This window comes from Hypomesus transpacificus, chromosome 18 (genome assembly GCF_021917145.1).
Source record: "Hypomesus transpacificus isolate Combined female chromosome 18, fHypTra1, whole genome shotgun sequence".
NCBI classification, from domain to species: domain Eukaryota; kingdom Metazoa; phylum Chordata; class Actinopteri; order Osmeriformes; family Osmeridae; genus Hypomesus; species Hypomesus transpacificus.
In genome coordinates this window covers 9,994,111-10,007,161 of record NC_061077.1, presented here as the reverse complement: position 1 = coordinate 10,007,161, position 13,051 = coordinate 9,994,111, and the positions used below count along the sequence as shown (strand labels likewise).

Here is a 13,051-nt window from a genome sequence, read left to right as displayed (position 1 = left end):
AGTCCAGTACTGTACCTCTGACGTGATGGATCCAGAACACTGTAACTATAACATAGAGCGCAGTTGGCAAATCGGCCTCTTTTGAAGCCGCTGCCAAAATATGTCTCAGTTTGCCTCTGTGTTGCCCTACTTCTGGAAGTGTTCAGCTCTCAAGTCAGCACTCTGTGCCTCCTCTCTGCCCCCCTCTCTACTCCTCTACCCCTCTCTACGTCTCGTTCAGCTCTCCACCTCTCTGGCCATCCGACAGTAGGCAGAGGCCCACTGGAGAGGGCGGAGATAAACTCCTGAGTCCAGCAGCAGTCTGCTCTGTGTCAGCACGTCAGCAGCTGCTCCATGGCAGAAAGAGAGCCTCCATCTCTCTTTCTCCTCCCCTGTAGGTTGCCTAACTCGCACCTTTATTTAATGGACTAATGGCTCATTTTCCGTCCTGTGTGACCAGCACTCAACACACACATCCTGAGCAGTGGAAGAGGAAATCTGGCCAAGTCATCTGTTTCATCACAAGATATGTTTAGAAAAAGAGGTCACAGGGTCATGATTTAGGGGATGCCAACGATCCATTGTTTGAAGCTGTGGTTTGTGATGGTCTGCAACCTCTAGTTGTGCTGAATCATCATCCTGTTGTGGAAATGAAACCTGGAATTATCTGCAGGACAAGTACTGCCTCACTTCCCCGGAGCAAAGTTTATTCAGGCTTTCCTGTGCACAATTCGGAGCATGTCCTGTTCTATACATACCCACAGAAAATCCCTGTCATTATTTGTTGTATCCCCTCCCTCTTCAGATCTACTATCTGAAGGATGTGGGCATTTACAAATCCTGATTCTTTAAGCACGTCTACCTTCTTCCCTGGCACCCTTATCTCTCAACGCACCACCTTCAATAAGCCCCTTGCAAGGAATAAACATTCAGGGACCACTTCTCTGTCAAGTATTCTCTGTCAGGGAAAACAAATCCACCTCTGAGGTGATATCCAATAGACAGCAGATGGTTCAAATCCTCCTACTCTTAGAAGTCATGGTGGTAACGCTGCATGTTGGATTTCATAAGACATAATAACCTGGAACTTCACATGTTGGAACTAGAAATGAATACACTGCCTTTGACTGCTTGGCAGATCATCGCGGCAAAAATGATTTTGTTGTCACTGTAGATCTTTTTCCTCTTGGTTTGTTTCCGTTACAAACTCAAGTTTAATTTATAAAGCCAACCAGTGATCTGTCATGGAAAAACTCTTGATTCAAATCTAAGTAATAGCACTCACAGTGTGTAGTTAACAATGAGAGAAAATTCCAGAGGCCTTGGCTTTTCTCCTTCATCTGTTGGCCAGAGATGAAGAATTGTAGGGTCAATGAAGGATAAAGGAACGGTGCATAAGTGGCAAGGGTGTTCTGTGGAGGATGTCAGTTTTCCTCTGTAGTGGTTCAAAACATTTTTTCTAATGTCATTTTACTAATGTATAATGAAACCTGTATTGTATCTGCTCATGTCGAGTTCTCAGTCTATAATACATCTATCCTACATTATTAATACAAAATATGACCTAATTTACTGCAAAGAGTTTTCTGGTGACCTTTTAAATCAAGCACTTAAAATGTAACCTTTCCACTCCTCTGTGGTTTTCTTTTCCACCAAGCAGACGTCAGCCCACATCTTTGTGGGTTAAGGCTTGTTCTCCCGAGGAGGGTGGTTATGAGTGTGGCTGGAGTGATATGGCTGTGTTTAGTGGTGGTCCTGTTGAACAAATAGCTGTGAGGTTGGACAGATGTATGTGTGTGTGAGCATGATTGGAGAAGTTGTGGGAATGAGAGTCCAACTCTTGTTTGATAAGGATGGAATGTGGATCCGTGTGAAGCTGACTGCTTCCCTAGATCCATATCATGGCTCTGTGTAGCATGCCATCTACAATAGACATTGTTCCTTTCAAGTATTTTACAGACACCTTGTCAAGTGCATTCCTTTGAAAATTGTTCAAGGTCATTGCCATGGTGAGGTTGGCAGAATAATGTTTCACCTGAAATGGTTCATGCGTGGAGTGTACTGTATTTAACAGTCAAAACAAAACAATTATAGTACTGTGTATAGACTAGTGTCTGGACTAACCAACAGGAAGTTTGTTATCTATCATAAACTCAGTTGAACTCTTCTAGGGTCTACCCAGTAGTACCTGGCAGGGAAACTGCAGCTGAATGTTGGCCTTGTAAAGGTTTTGGGAACAGAGAGGGAATTTCTGTGGTTTCCAGCCTAAAGTGGCTGTGTATAATTTTGCCTCCTCCCAAACCATCTGTTGATTCCTGGGAGCTGAGTCCTCACCCAAACACACAGCTCACAGGCTGTGTCTGCACAGTGTCAGGAGCAGTTTAAAAAAAAAAAGTGTTGAGAAGGCTGTGTCCAAGACCTAACATTTTGTATGTTGCTGATGTTGTCCTTGCTATGTTAGTTGTTTAGAATTGCCGTCCTTGTTCGTAATGATAAGACCCATTCCCCCCAGTGAAAGGTAAACAATAAAAATGCTCTTTTGATTGCAGTCTCAAGAGTGGGTTTATTGAAAGCACATGGGTTGTCTGGTCTCTTAAACACAGTTTCTGGTAATAAGTCTTTTGGAGATTACTGTCTACCTCCCCTCACCCCTGCTGATGATTGGGTTGTGTTTTCCAGCTGTTGCTCATTATGGAGATAATTTTTATTTACTAAATGAATGATTATGCTCTTGCCAGTTTTATGGGTTTCAGAACTTTTTATCACAAAGTTTGCTTGACAAAAATGTGTTTTAAGTGCTTAATCTCTACAGGATGACCTTTTCGGAAGATCTCCTTAATAAGCTCCCATTCAACCATCCAGGGCAGTGAAGACCTCAGTGTCCAGGTCAGACCTCAGTGTCCAGGTCAGACCTCAGTGTCCAGGTCAGACCTCAGTGTCCAGGTCAGACATCAGTGTCCAGGTCAGACTCACCCAGGCAGCTATCATTTACCCAAGTCTTGCAATAATTGCTTTCTCTCAAAGGCCTAATTAAATAGTGTTTCCCTTTAGCTGTATTGGTAATTTCAACTGTGCCAGGGCCCAGACCAGAAGGGGCCCAGTCTCTCTCCCCCTCAGCACTGCAGGGGTTCTGTTTTGGCTCTGTAACAGGCACAGAGGGTGGAGTCGGGCACACTAGACGGCAGATTTGGCATTGAGGTGAGACTGCTAGTCAGATTCCATGGCACACACTCAAGCTCTTCCAGTGTGCACATGTCAAACTTCACCCTTCTGTTTCCCCCTGTTGGAGCCATTCCAGGAGCATGGTTGCTCACGTATATAGTTTGGAGTAGATGTTGGAGTTAGAAGGGGGCTGCCTACCAGTGAGGCTAGGAATGTTGGACTGTTTGAAGCATGTTAAAATATGTCAAAAAAAAGTAGCTGGGAAGCTATGATGAGGCTGAAACCAACCTCTTTAGAGTCTCACTTTTCCCAAGGTCATGACCTGGCTCATAAGATGTTTCTGAGCCAGAGAGTCAGACTGTAGACTGTAGTTTTGTTTCACTGCTTGTACGCTTTACTGGTGTTACTGCCTGGCGCTTTGATTATTGACCAGAGCCATCGTGTATTTTCACATGGACATGTGGAACCCCCCCCCTCCATGTCTGTAATTACCTCCTATTATTGTAGGAAATGGATGCCTCACATCTGCTCCCAATGAATGGGCCGGATTGGCCTCCTGCTTTCTTGCATTGTTGCATAAACCTCTGGCAAACAGATGTCTTGGTTTGGGCAAAGTAGTTGGTGTGTGTGTGAGCGCACCTTCAAATTACCCCAGTCTTTGAATTATAAAGACAGGTGAGATTAATCTGTCAACTGGTGGGGAGTCTAGCTGACGGCTCTGATGGTGTCTGTGTTAGGCAGATGGCAGTGGCCTCTTCAATTATTTGGACTCTATAAACCCAATAACAATCCTACTTGTTTCGTTTGACTGAATCTTACTTACTCAGTAAGATATTCAGGTTGCACACTCTTAACGAAGACTGCAAGCCTTGCAATCTTGTTCTGTTGGCTTTTATAGGCTCGTAGACTTTTAAATAGGGTTAAATTAAATAAACAAATAGGATACCATTGTGATTATGATATGAATGGGTCATTGGGGGTTCATTACCCCAGAGAACATGGGTGTGGTTTCTTGTTAAATGGAACAAACATTCACGTTAACTGCTTTCTTTCATGTCCACCTCCTACATGGGCCAGCTCATTGTAATGAGCACAGGAACAGGCACACTCATTTAGAGGTTTCAAGTCTCCCATCTGAAATGACCAACCTCAGCATAGTTTGTGGTTCCAATTACCTTATGGTGGCGTTTTTGCTCATTAGTTCAGTCACAGTTATAGGGGAATATTATGGGTTCTTCCGATTCTGTCACTTAGGGTTAAGATAAATGGACAGACTGTCTGAGACATCAAAGGAAACTGAAGGGTTGAGGCCCTGCTGTATATTAAATATGTATCATTTTCATGATCAGGCTGCACTCAGTAAGAGCATAAGTCACAAGCAGTTTGGTTTTGATCAATCATTTACTAAAACTATTATACTACCATTTACCTATCCATGCTTTATTAAATGTTTATAACTTCATTTTGAGTTGGCTATTGTTCTGCATTGTATCGATGAATGTGTTTATTTTAGGAGTATCTAGGGAAGGAAGGCTGAGTTAAGGGAGGGAAATGTTTAATTTGGTCAGAATTTAATCTGCTTTGCTTATTATTAAATGAAACAGGCGGGCCTCAGTCTGGGGGAAATCCTCCCTCCAGGCTCTTAAAGAACAATGGGATGGTTGTCATGTAATTATAGAAGAGTTCTGTTCACATAGTCACCCCTGTCTAAACATGGGTGTCAAGGTGTTTTATTACATTTAACACCTTTAAGAGAAGCTATCTACCACTATCTCTAAAGTAATGTAGGAGCATGGCATGCTTAAACAATTGGGAAGTGAGCATCCTACAGGAACACATTTCTCAATATTTCAGGATTGGTAATGGTATCATTTGAAATCCACTTTTCCAGGTATACTAATGATAGCATTTGAAATAAAAGTGTGGCCTTGATAAATCCATTAGATTGTAATGTGAGTATTCACATCACATGCACTAAATATTGTGACTATGAGTTGAATATCCAAATTCATGTATGCTCTCTTTACCATCAAGGATGAGTACCTTAAAAGTGTTGTCTTTTTTGTAACAAGAGAGTTAATAGACTGGTTGTAAGGTGGGATGGTGGACATGAGGTGTAATGAGTGGCCACTGCCATGGTCCGGACATACACGACTTCAAGTCATCTCAATTTGATAACATGAAAGCTGTAATTTGAAGAAGTCATTTGTAAAAACGATGTTGTCAAGTATACTCACACACAGTAACGTGAAACTGAACTAACACCATTATAAATCCTGTTTGATGCAGAAACATCCCAGGGCACAGTGCCTGTTGACCTTGGACAGGAGCAGTGCCTGGATCACTGGAAGTCTGCTATCTCTGCCTTTTCCCCAGCTCTCAATCAAATCCATATCTTTATCCTGCAGTCACAGACTGTATCAACGTCTCCTTCAACACCACTCAACACTTGGCTGGGATTCTCCTACTGGTTTCCAGAGCTGGAGAGGCAACAGCATGATACGGTCCTTGCACAAAATCCCACTGTTGAAACAACAGCAACCAAAACATGTAAAGTTTACACTACTTTTAGCCAAGTTATTTTTATTGTTACACTGAAGGAGTAGCTGAAACAGTGAGTTTCTTTTGGACCTGACTTCTCCTAATTTAGGAACATGCTGAAACAGCAAAATGACTCTATACGTAATCAAATCAAGAACCAATGTACGTCGGTGAAACAAAGTCTTTTAACTCATGAATGCAGGTCAGTGTTGATAACTTGGTAACTACGGTTCTAAATACCTCCTCTGGCTTGAACTACAGTATGCTGTATTTGACATGGCCAACAAAGGGCCTGAAATGTAACCTCTGCTTCCCTGGGATTCTGCATCTTCAACCTCTCCTCCATGACCCAGAGGAGATAATCCTGTGGTCTGCGAGTGCCCGGCTCCTTGATCCTTTGTCATTGGGTGACAGGGGGAGTCTAAATCCAAGGATTTAAACCAGTGAATGGAGCTTGGAACAGCCAATCAGAGACAAAGCATTTCATGCAGACAAAGTGGGCACCTGATCCCGTCTCACATGCTGAACCCAAATCATTGGCTGCAGGAATGTTCACGTTTTCTTCCATGAGGTTGGCTGTTAAGAGCTGATGCAGACTTTTTTGCTTGGAGTTTAATTTTGCCATGATCTTTCGATCGGGGAAAATAAATCACTTCCTTTGCAAAACACGGTCTAAAACCTGGAAAGTTCCTTGTTGGCTTAAGCTGAGGTCACACTGTTAGTGTGGGTGGATTTGCTTCATGACCTGTGAGCTCCTTGGCATCAACAATGTTAACTTGCACTAATACTGTAACTAATGGGGGGGAAAAGAATGGAAAGATTTATTTTTGGATGTGCATGATATCAAGAGGGAGTATAATCTCCTCTTCAAAAGCAGAGTCCCTGTCTTATAAGGGCCTTTTTTGATATACGCTTTTGATCTCATATTGTTACAGTACCAGCTCTGAGGAACAGCTTTTTAGTGTTACAAAACTGACCTATTTCAAAACTCCTGCAGTCCATTTGAGTGTTTGTTCACTGGGTGAGAGTGTGTTAAAGCGCGGCGCTACGGTTGGCTGTGTCTGCCACTTCTCACCAGAACCCTAATGCTGAACCCTGTCTGTCTTCAGTGGTTATAGATCTTCAGCCAGAGTTGACCTCATGGTGAGGCGTGAGTAGATGCTGAGCACTGTGTTCACTGTGTTCGCTGTGTTCACTGTGTTCACTGGGTTCACTCTGAGCACTGTGTTCACTGGGTTCACTGTGAGCACTGTGTTCACTGTGTTCACTGGGTTCACTGTGAGCACTGTGTTCACTGGGTTCACTGTGAGCACTGTGTTCACTGTGTTCACTGTGTTCATTGTGTTCACTGTGTTCACTGAGAGCACTGTGTTCACTGTGTTCACTGGGTTCACTGTGAGCACTGTGTTCACTGGGTTCACTGTGAGCACTGTGTTCAGTGTGTTCACTGCGTTCACTCTGAGCAATGTGTTTACTGGGTTCACTGTGTTCACTGTGAGCACTGTGTCCTGTATTCTGCACGTATCACTCTAAATCTAGAAGGAGCAGGCTGCAGTTAGGTTTTAATAAGAGCATCTCTGAATTTGTTACTGAATTCAGGCACCTGTAAAGACAGGCATATAGACACCCACACTGGCATGTTGGGTCAGGTTGAATACTGTACATCTGTCACATGCTTCAGGTTTTCTTTGTCTTTTTTTAAGTTTTCGAGAAAGCGAACATACTTGAACATGTTCTCAAGTTTTAACCTGTCCAGTTTGATTGTGGATTATAAGATTTGCCGTGTATAGATATACCCATTTTACTGTTTTTGTTAGAAATACAGAAGTATGGATGAAGCAACCTGGATCCTCTAGCAATCAAAATACCTCTGAAGTCTTTTAGGCCATGCCTTTTGTAGTTCAGAAATTCTTAGTGAAAGTAAACAAACCACTCCTACTATTCTTAAAAGGTACTTGAACTGCTGCGGAGGTCTGCAAGGGCCCCCTGGGGTCTTTAACCCCTAAGTTGCCTCCCATTCTTGCCCAAGGGGCTCTGAGGTTGGGTGTAATAACACCTGCAGCTACACAGCCTCAGAGGTATTTTTATCTCCCCCAAGAATTCCACCTCAGTCCTCCCCGTAGCTCTCCTGGCCTGTCTGACTGAGAGAGGGTCAGCTGGGCTGGGCACCGTCAGGGTTCTAAAGTTCACCTGCCCTACCGGCACTACCTTTCATTCTTCCTGAATGGACCCTTGGAATCAGGCCTGGGACATATTTTGTTCAAGATTTGTGTGTGTTCATTTGGATAAGCATAGATAGCCTTATTAAGTCAGAAAAGTTTTGACATATTTCAGGGAAATTGAGCCTACTTCAGATCAATACATCCTTTATATTTCAGGCAAAGTTAAGGTTACATTAAATAACATGTAACTATATAGCAATACTTAGATAAACATCATTGTAATTACATAGGACCTGGGGTTAGACTTTATTATGGTTTAGAGGGACAAGTTATTGTCTGGGGTAGATGGGGGTTTTAAAGGGTAAGTAAATGTTTGTTGATCTTGTTTTTGTAACACAACCTTCACCTGCGCCTTTACAACATCCACTCACCTCTTACCCCTCACCCCTCACCCCCAAAACCAGTCCCTTAGCAATCTCTCGTGTTGACCCTCAGGAACTCTTGGTGTTTCTTACTTAAGATAGCATGACTATTAAAAGACCTTACTACAGTTTCCAATTGAAAGAGATGAAGGTGGCTCTGACCTGTGAAATCTCTATAATTTGATTAGAGGGCTGAAATTTGAGTACTTAACAGCAGGACTACGAATCACAAGTGAAAGGAAATTATGAAATGACACCTTTGGCATGTGGTGACCCTATGTAGGCCCTTTGCCAAAGAACTGCCTATCACCAACACTGAACCAACACAGAAGTCTCAGATGACATCAGTAGGGCCTTTCTGAACTCCACCACCAAACTGTATAACTGACTATAGTCACTTATGACTGCTAATTCACATACATGTGGATGGATATAGATATTTGAGGAGAAATGTCTTTAATTGAACTAGACTTAATCCCTGCTAGTTATTCAGGATTGAGGCCCAGACTCTCTTAAACCTCTCTGGGGTTTGTAATAAAAGATGACCTTACCCCCATGTCATGGTTATTTGGTGTGTGTGAAGTCTGGCCAGGTCTCATTTCCCTCCCCAGTCATCTTGTCTCCCTCCTTCCAGTTAAGTCTTTCCCATGGTGTGCAGGGTAAAGAAAACAGCTGTCAGTTCATTTCCATTGTGGAGGGAGGTACAGAACTTTGAAAAGTGGATTCAGCTTCATCCCTTGCTACCTCACTTTGATGATCCTGTCCACATATTATAGACCATAGGCCCTTTGTCACTTTATAACTTTGTTACATTGAAACATCTGGTCAATAACTTATTTGGTTAACCTGGTCAGATGTTATACTACAAAGTCTTGGAGTATGAAATTGACAGTGACAGCGGTCCTTACGACAATAAAAAGATACAGTCTTTAGATGTGACTTTATTAATTCTGCCCTTAAATGAACTTGGCACAGTGTAAAAATGAAAATAGTCTGTGAAGTGCAGATGGCAGGCATACAAAGGCTGCATCTTTGTTAGCAGGAGGTTTTGTTGGGTTGTTCCATGCTGAAAGAAAACATCTCAGGTTACCAAACAAAGAGCTTTATCTAGTGGTCTGAGATGCTCGGCATATTGAAGCTGTTTGGCGTTCCAAAAACCTCACCGTGGTCCCCGGCCAAATCCCAGTTAATTATGAGATTGCCTTCCCAACTAGCATGACCTTGGGAATTGGTCGAAAGCTTCAAAACACCAAATGACCATGGCTCGGAGGCCTGTTCTCTGGAAGGCGTTCACAATTGCTGTTTTCGAGAGTCGTGATCTCATAGTGTTAGGCAGATAGGGCCCCTGCTCTTCCAAACAACACTGCTGCTTATTTTCCCACTGATGTCATAGGCTTGTCTTTTCCCTCTTCCTCCTTTTTTATGCCTTCTGCAGAGTGGAATGTGACATTAATCCAGCATAATACTGAGGGGGATGTCAGTGAGCTGTGCTTTAACTTGCCTGTTGGTGGGACTGACATTGTGGGCTGCGGCCAACGAAACAGGTGGTGTCAGATTATCTGGTCCTGAGGCGAGAATTAGAGTCAGGGTGGAGGTTAAAGGTAACTTTGCTGCTGCCTGGGCCGCAGTGGGAAACCAGAGCTTTGTCAGAGGCATCCGATAGCTGCTGGTGCTTCCCTCCTAAGTCCTGGCCTCTTTAGTCTCAGCTGTACAACTCCTGTAACTCTCGTCAGTGTCCTACTGGAATGTTACTGAACTTCAGTTTAACGTAATTCAGTCAACATTAAAACAAATAAGCCATAAAGTTATTATGGTTTTGACTCTGAATGTCAGTTATTAGTTATGTATTTGAAGGACTTTCAATGGTTCTGCCTTTGCTGTAAAAGGATGTCTAACCCTGGAAGTTATTTTGATATCTTGGATCCAATGGCCCCTCACTGTCAGCCTGTCACATGAGAGGTGTTCCTGTACCACACAGCGTCAGGTCTCGTGCATTATGGAGCCACCAATCCCCCGCAGACAGGCAGAGTTATCCAGGGGAAGGAAAGGGGGCTTCTTAAATGACTCCATACCGCGGTCCGGGGCCCCTGTCTGTTATAAATACACATGCGTGGCACTTCCAATGCGAGCTGCCACCAGTCTCAGCACCTTGCTGCTCAGCTGTCAGCTGGGGGAACTGGAGCAGCCTGCAGTCTTCTCCTCAGGGCAGGTCACTCTCCCAAGTCGCAACTGGAATCACCGGAAACAGAGAGCTATTTATAGCAGTGTAAAGCAGCATGTTTGTTTGTTTATTCGATGCATCTCTGTGCGACTGAATGTGAGGCCCCTATTTCAATGTTTTGTGTTTTGTTGTTGGTCAGGTGGAGTGAATGGGTTATGGCCTGTCTTCTCTTTTGCCTACCTTGTGGACATTGGACTGCTCTAGTTCTATTGGCCACAGACAAGGGTCTTGTTAAAACCAAAGGCTTCCTTCCAGACTGCGACATAGGACTGATTTGTGTGTCTTCAAATTGCTTGTTTTGACAGTGTACATGTGTAAAAAGGAGTGTGTGTGTGTTGGTGGGGGGTGGCAGCATGGGGTACATGGAGCAGGCAGACCTAGGTGGTCCATGGAGAGGGAGGGGGAGGTCTGAGGGGGAGTCCTGCTGTGGTGATGGTTGAAGGGAGTGGAGTTGTTGAGGTGTGAGAAAGAGAAAGAACCGTTTAAGTGTTGAAACCTATCAAACGTTTCAAGCGTCTTAAGGTATGGATAGGTAGAGTTCTTTGCATTGTTTACATTTGCCACTCACATTCTTCGACCCGCCTTGTGTTGAATGGCCTCCTCCTTTTGATTTAGATATTTTATTTTGGGTGGTGTCAGCCAGGGGTGTCTGGTTTCACAGCCTTATATTCAGCAGAGCTCACCGCTGTCTGGGCCCCCTGTCGCCAGGCTTGCTAACCTTTGACTGCAAATAGTCCCCTGGGACTTCCTCACACTAGCAAGGCAGAATACAAGATAGGGACATTTACTATTAACATGAAAAGAGCTAATTGTCTTACAAACTTACCACTCATTTGGATTCACAACAAATATTGCTGCCAAAGCACAAATGTTTAGTTCACAAAGTTTCTTGGGGTTAAGATAAAAATGACTGAGAAGTTGCAGTACAATTACTACCCTACATATGCTGCTTCATGTCATATGTAGGGTACCTCTTGCCTCTGTTTTCTGTATGGTGTGGGGAGCTGGTGGATGTGTCTGAGACTACATACATGTGTGTACATGTTCACATCTCATCCCCTCCTATCAGTTATTTTCACTGTTCCTTTTGTCTCTGGGGAAAAGGAGAAAAGCTCACCAAAGGCAACCTACATTTTTTCTTTCCTCGTAATCACGCCCTCTCTCTAATTGTGGGTTTTGGACATCTCCTTTCTCTCCTCACCTAGCTGCCCCACATACAAGTCCACACAAGTTAGACGGTTCTTTTGACATGCTTTGCTAAACAAGAAGCGTGGTGTTAAAGGAGAGGAGTGTTTAAAGAGGGTGTGCTGTACTGGTCTGTGTAATGCTGTGCTAGTCTGTGTGGGTCTGTTCTGGGCTTTGGTAATCTGTGCTGAGCAGTTTGAGGTTATAATGTACTGTGGGTATTGTACTGTGAGTTGTGTAAGTTTGTCCTGTGCAAAGTTAGATTTGTCTGTACTGTACTGGTCTGTGTTATGTTGTGTTGGGTTGTTTTAGTATGTACTGGGCAGTGTTAGGGTGTACTGGGATTTTCTTTTCTTTGTGAGGTCGGAGGCACTGCATGATGGAGAGGTACCGACCTGCCTCAGAGGGAGGAGGCACTGTCTGGTGTAGAGGTACCGGCCTGCCTCAGAGGGAGGAGGCACTGCCTGGTGGAGAGGTACCGGCCTGCCTCAGAGGGAGGAGGCACTGCCTGGTAGAGAGGTACCGGCCTGCCTCAGAGGGAGGAGGCACTGCCTGGTGGAGAGGTACCGGCCTGCCTCAGAGGGAGGAGGCACTGCCTGATGGAGAGGTACCGGCCTGCCTCAGAGGGAGGAGGCACTGCCTGATGGAGAGGTACTGGCCTGCCTCAGAGGGAGGAGGCACTGCCTGGTGAAGAGGTACCGGCCTGCCTCAGAGGGAGGAGGCACTGCCTGGTAGAGAGGTACCGGCCTGCCTCAGAGGGAGGAGGCACTGCCTGATGGAGAGGTACCGGCCTGCCTCAGAGGGAGGGAGCTGGAGAGAGGCAAGGGGAGGTGCTGTAAAGAGAAAGTAGACAGAGGATGTCTGGCTTGCCATGCGAGAGCACAACAGTGATTTAATTCACTTCTCATCTCAGCTTGTGGATATGAAAATGCTGCATATTAATGCAAAATGTAACCAGCAGACCAGCATATTAAACAGTGGCCCTGGAAAGTTAATAGTGTGCTTACGTTTTTCACATTTTGAAAAGCTGTTCTCCGGGCATATATTGCCACTTTCCATAGCATTGGCTCATTTAACTCATTCAAACACATTGTTTGAAGTATGTTTGTCAGACGGAGAGTGAGATGAGTTTGCGTTTCAGAGCCTTCTTTCTCGCTCTCGCAATTGCTCGTTAAGTAGATTTAATGGGAAGCACATTGTGGACTTCAGCCCTGTGGCTGGACGTGGCTGCACCCCCTTGCACAGGCAGCTCACGTGGACGGGCTCCGGCGGGAAGCACAGCGGCTGTGGGACACAGGCAGTAAGTCAGCGTGTTTGCTCGGAAACGCTGGGTCCACTGTGGAATGCCTGTGGGAGTCCGGACTTATTGTAAAATGCCT

General features: G+C 44.5%; 1 protein-coding gene across 4 annotated transcripts in view; it reads left to right on the top strand.

The window, feature by feature from the left end:
• The window catches only part of hspg2 (heparan sulfate proteoglycan 2), a 77,682-nt gene that overhangs the window by 4,423 nt on the left and 60,208 nt on the right, over positions 1 to 13,051 (top strand). The gene's annotated exons all lie outside the window — the stretch shown is intronic.